This window comes from Myotis davidii, unplaced genomic scaffold, assembly GCF_000327345.1.
Source record: "Myotis davidii unplaced genomic scaffold, ASM32734v1 scaffold135, whole genome shotgun sequence".
Classification (NCBI taxonomy): domain Eukaryota; kingdom Metazoa; phylum Chordata; class Mammalia; order Chiroptera; family Vespertilionidae; genus Myotis; species Myotis davidii.
The window spans coordinates 14,938,971-14,945,412 of record NW_006289813.1 but is presented as its reverse complement, the minus strand read 5'-3'; the positions used below and the strand labels follow the sequence as shown (position 1 = coordinate 14,945,412).

General features: G+C 35.2%; 1 long non-coding RNA gene across 1 annotated transcript in view; it reads left to right on the top strand.

Moving 5' to 3' along the window:
- The window catches only part of LOC107182889, a 20,248-nt gene that overhangs the window by 13,080 nt on the left and 726 nt on the right, over positions 1–6,442 (top strand). The window lies entirely within an intron of this gene.

Genomic DNA, 6,442 nt, shown 5'->3' with positions numbered 1-6,442 from the left:
TCAAAAAAAAAAAAAAAAAAAAGGTGAAGAAAGTGTTCTAACAAACCAAGGGCCATTCCATATTAATACAATAAAGAACCAAGCTATATTTATAACAGTTCAGTTGCAGAGTTGGCATGGTAATGTTGCCAAGTATAAAATTTAGCCTTTGAGGAATAATCATTTTGTATTCGGTATTCATGAGAGCACAGGGGGAATGTGCTATCTGGTCAAGGGGAAGGGAGGTTCATACATTTGCCCATGAACCGATCTGTAAAGTGAGCATGTCTAGAAGGATCTCTGAACTGACACTTTTTATATAAGGGAATTTAATTTTTATTTGATTGAATAAATTGATGGGTTAAAGATATTGATTATCTGGTGAAAGACTGTTTTCTTAAGCAAGCCTTTCCAGATGAGTGTTTTTTGTTGAGCTCCACACACTGGCACACTGCTTCTTGGTCTCTATATCCATTAAAAATCCACGTTTGTTCCAAATGTTAATGTAATCTAGTCACTTCCATGAACTTTGCTCTCACTACTTGCCAAGAGTTTTATTCTAAATTCTTCTTGTGAACCTTTGAATTCATTGATTTTGAACTTGCTCTCATCATAATTGTGTTTGAATTTAGAAAGGAACCGTTTATCCTTTAGAAATATCACACTAAAAGTGACAGATTCCACTGCACCTTTGTTTCCCAACTTGGTGTTTATGTCAGTGTTCAGATTGTGTGCTTTCCAAACTAAAACTTCCATAATTAAGGCCATTTTTTTTCTATTTATGTATCATTGACAGTTTTAGTTAAACATCTGCATCTTTCTTGGCAAAGTGCCATTAGTTGCTAAGTTTGCCCCCGCCCCACAATGACAGATTCTTCTTTTCCTGATCCTCTTGTACATTAATAGTCTTTTGGTGGCCAATTCTGACTGTCAATATGTATTAGTAGTTTTAGATGCCAAGTAAAATTAATTTATGCAAATGGAAGCAAATTGTAAGCTTTTTGTGTGGTTGAGATATTAGTTGACTACATGTGGGTATATTAATATGGGGCTAGTTATTTTTATAAAATCTTTATTAATATGTTATGTTATGCTTAATATCTGAATCAGGTCACATCAACCAATAAAATGTGTTCACTTTTGTGGAGGAATTTTAACCAACAGAGATCTGAAGGGGCAGGAGAAAGAAAGAGAAGTATTATCAGAATACAAAGAAGAACTGGCTAAAGAAAGATACCTTATGTCAGCTGTGACCTTTGATAAGAGGATGCCACCAGGATGCACTAAAACCTCAGATAGAACTGAGGCAATAAGTACCCCAACCTCACTCACTTTAATGCCCTGTTGGTACCCATCTTTGGTCATCAGCCACCAAAACAGAGAACAAGAGAGTCTTTTGATTTAGGTAAGTTACGTCCTCTTCAAGAATAAAAATGAAGGTAGATTAATGGAAAATATCATACACACCACACCTCTTTTGCAGCACAGCATCCACTATTGCCCTCCTTTTAGTTGAAAAACTGTGTAGCAGAGAACACAAAAAGACCTGTCAGCTACCAAATCATCCTGATATAATTCGGTCTCAAGGTGCATTTGAAACAATGTTAGCTACCATCATGCTCTTTATATAAACCTGCAGGGAGATAAAGGCCGTTATCATTAATGTCACAGACAACTTCTCTTCTCATATCTACCTCTGCTCCTGAGCCTAAATTGTTAATCATTGATGTTCCCTTCTACCAGCCTTTCCATATTTCTTCACCTTAGGAGGCTCTCTATCTGCTGGAGTAATTCAAACCTTTAATCTTACAGGAATTGAGTCTCTGGCAATCTGAATTTTATTGCCTGACTTAGCCATTGACCAGGATTATTGGCCCAGGGAATACTAGAAAGCACTGCAGAGAATCCTCTAGATTTCAGACAGAATTCTCCATCCCTGCAATGTCTAGCAACAATCCACTTTACTCCCAGCAATTAGGACCCCCTGGCCAGTGTCCCCCGTTTCTGCTGGTTTAGCAGGAAACTAATTGACACAGGGCAGTCTCCATTCCAGATTCAATGGAACAGTTACTGTGTTCCCCATTGGAAGCCTTCTTTTAGGCCAATGGCGCTTTTAAACCAACTAAGCTTGAAGTCATGGTGCAGGAAGAAAATAATTTTTTTCAAAGAGTTATTTTGATAATAGTGATGGGAACTCTTCTAGTTACACTTTTGGTTTCCTTACTGTGGTAAAGATGGCACTATATCCTGGCTTCTGGTTTAAGACGTGTCTGAAACTCTGAGGTAACTGTTCAAGTTGTTAGGGTCCTATTTTCCAATTGGTCTGGTAGCTGACTTTTTAGCAAGGCATTTATTGTCTTATCAAGTGAGCTGCTGATTCCAGGATCAATAATTCCTTTAGACATGGATCTAAAATAGGTTGTCTAGATGGAAGGGTTTTTGTGTGGGATAAAGCTGGAAAGGACTAATTATTCTGTGCGTCCATGAGTGTTAGTGCTGGCAGAACTTCTGCAGACAGAAAATGCGAATCTGTTCTCTGAATATGTGTCTGTTTCAACACTTTTATCACTGGCTGGCCCTCCATGATAAAAGGTGTCCGTTGTACTTATTCTGCTACCAGAGAGCTGTCTGATTGCTATACACCCTACAACACCGTGGAATGTGCCACATCTGGAGTTACATGTTAGCCTCTGCAGTGGTGGGCACTCAGCAGTGATGACAACTAGATGAGAGTCGGTGAGCAGAAGGAAGGTCATATTTTTGAGCCCAACTTTGACCTTGGTCCTGGAAATCATGGCCACTCAGTACTCAGGCTCATTTAGCAGAGCTTGATATGTCTAAGATGGGCTTTAATGTTTACATTATTATTTAGGTCTTCTTCCACAAATACATAACTTTTAGTGGGCATGGTAGAAGGAAACAACATTTTCCAATTCTTTTGCCAGGTTTTCAGTATAATTATTTTAGGCCTGTGAACAGCAAGCCAAAATATTGGCCTCTGCCCATGAATTATGACATATTCATAAGCAGCATATACCATGTGGATTATTTAGAAAATCAAGCTATGTTTGTTTCTTCTTCCTTTCAGTGTTCATAGGTTATATTCTGTGAGGCCATAGAGTGAGTTTAGGTTGTGATGACAAAACAATAGTGATGTAAGCAGAATTGTGTCACCCTAAAATTCATTGAAATCCTAACCCCTAGTCTTCAGAATCTGAGTATATTTGAAATAGAGCTGTAAAGAGGCAATTAATAAAAATGAAGCCTTTAAGGTGACCCTAATCCAGTCTGACTGCGGTCCTGTTAAAAGAGGAAATTTGGAAGCACAAATATGCCAGGGATGCATGCACCAAGAAAAAGATAGTGTGAGGACACAGTGAAAAGTTGGTCATCTGGAAACCAAGGGAAAGGCCTGATAGGAAAACAAGTCTGCTGATATGTAGATTGTGGGCTTCTAGCTTCCAGAACTATGATTTCTTTTACTTAAGACACCCAATCTGTGGTATTTTGTCATGGCAGCCCTAGCAGTCTAATACAACTAAAAATAGATATAATAGAAATCTGAACCTGCTCATACCATCTGAACCTTTTTATTCTGGTCACCTATTTAATATTTCCTTTGGAATTTAATTTTTCAGTGCACATCTTATTCTATGGGTCAATGAAACAATTAACCCCCAGTTTGAAATAGGTTGCTCAAGTCAAATATTAATTTGGTGCAATTATAGTTATGGGTAAGTGATCAACTTCAATTAAAATGCAGAATCAAGCCCAACTTTTTAAAAAAAATAAAGTGAAAGGCCCCGTATTTCACAATGCAAATTTTTGTTATTGGATTCATGTTTGTTACAACATGGATGAATTGTGAGAATATCATGTTAAGTGAAATAAGTCAGTCAGAAAAAGCTAAGAACCACATGATTTCACTCATATGTGGGATATAAAATTGAAACTCAGAGACAAAGACGACAGTATGGTGGTTACCAAAGGGAAGGGGGAAGACAGTGATAGAGGGCAAATATATGGTGCCACAAGAAGATTTGACTTTGGGTGGTGGGTACATAATGCAATGTACAGATAATGTATCATAGTAATTTACACAATTAAAAATGATGAGAGAACAAAAGGAAGAAGTGACATTTCTTTCTCTTAATTTATATTACAAAAGTACAAGTTTTTAATTGTCATTACAAAAATTACATTTAGGTCATTTTATGACTTTTTATATCTACTAAACTACATATATTTCAGCAGTGTTGCTAGAAGGAATAAATGGTTCTAAGAAATCTTTCAGTAATTCCTCTTGTCCTAAAGATGAATTGGAACAATATAATAATATTTAAGGTTGAAAACATAAGGTACAGTCTTATCTAATGTTAAAATGTTTTAACAAAATCTTTGGAATGAATGATTATGCAATGTAAAGTTTTAGATCAAGTAAGTGTAATAACATTACTAATGGATAGGCATAAAGCATATGGCCACATGCATTGCTTTCACATTATCTAAACAATCTGTAAAACAGTGGATTCATGAGAGTGAACTATTACTTTAATTGTGGTCAACATCTGTGATTTTCGCATTAGAGATAACCTGACAATAAAAATGGCAATGGTGCATACCAGGGAGGCTGTTTTTTGTTTTTTCTCTCTCACACAGCATATTTAAAATGAAGCCAGATGACTGCAGTTTCATTAATGCAACAGACTGACAATGGAATGTTCCTGGCTCTCAGCTTTGGTTATGTTATTTCCAAGTACCCAATTATCTTTTACTGTATGTGGAATTGAAAGGTATGGTTTGTATTTAGAAGGAGGGAAGCGAAACACGTTAACAGTGAATAAAGGATTCCTCTAATGAATGTTAATGTTCTCCTTTCCAAGTCTTCAAGTGTTTATCAAGTTATATGTTCCAAGAATAGATAATCACCTCTCAGAATAATAAGTTGCTTTCTATGGAGACGGAAATAGGTAAATACAAGTTAAAAAGAACTGAAAGTGACCAAACTCATTTAATAATTCATCATAATAGTTTTGTGTGCTTTAAAAATTTTTTCCTAGAATGGGCTGCAACCTATTGTTAAATTATCTCTCAAATTCAGTTAGGTCATCATCACTATTTAGCTTCCCATGCTTTACTACTTATTACACATTTGAAAAATGACTTCTTGACCTAAATATCTGTAAAATCTGCCCTGGCCAGCATAATTCAGTGGTTGAGCATCTTCCTATGAACCAGGAGGTCACAGTTCAATTCGTGGGCACATACTGGGGTTGCAGGCTCGATCCCCAGGTGGGAGCATGCAGGAGGCGCCAATCAATGATTCTCTCTCATCATTGATGTTTCTATCTCTAATATCCCTCTCTCTTCTTCCTTAAGTCAATAAAAATATTAAAAATAAATAAATCTCTGTAAAATCCCATACAAACTTTTATTATATCACTTATACCTATAATAATCATAATATGCTCATCTTTCCTGTTATACTATGAAGCCTTTGATGATAGAAATTATGTTTATTCATATTCAAGAAAGTAGAATTTAGTCTTTTGGAAAAGATGTCTGTCCCAAATTTGCACTTTCAAAATATAAGCAACATGGCATTGAACAAAGTAGGTACTGTCTTTCTTGTTTCCCACTAGTAAAAGGGGGTATTAATAACCATATATCATTGCATTCTGATTAAAATTTAGTTGTCAACATCTTGTTATTTATATCACAAGTTCTCCACAGAGTGTCTGATATTTAGTTAGATGAAATGGATTTTTTGTAACTTTATTACTGAACTCCCATGGCAAACTTCACCTTTATAAAACCCCATTGCCTGGCATAAGTAGATGCTTAGTAATTATTGTTCATTTAATGAAGCCATGAACCAATTAATAAAATAAGATTGTATACCCTCTTTATAAAAAAGCTAGATTAAGAAAAATGAATCCATAGTACAATTTTCTAAATTATAAAAGGAATTAACATCAATGAATCTTTCACATTTTTATATAAAATTTTATGTAAAGGCACTTATTAGGTATCTCAACTGTATTTGCTGAGTAGTGATACAATAATAAAAATCTAAATTAAGGTTATCTAAGTGAAATCCATATAGGTCATAGAACTAGTTCTTTCTCTTTACATTACATCCACACACACACACACACATACATACTCTAGTATATACTCTAGTTCTTGGCTCTCATCTTTGGTTATGTTATGTTATGTAGTTACGTATGCGTATATTTAAAAATGCATTCATTTAATATTTATACACATGCATATAACACATCCTATCTAATAATAGACAAACATGGTAATTAACTGTACCTCTGACATGCTTCCCATTAGCTAATCAGGGCAATATGCAAATTAACCCCTTCCCCAACAATTTTTTTGTTAAAAACGTTTCTTTTTCAGACTAATTTTTTTATTTTGGTTCTATATAGTATTTTTGATGCTGGTTATGAAT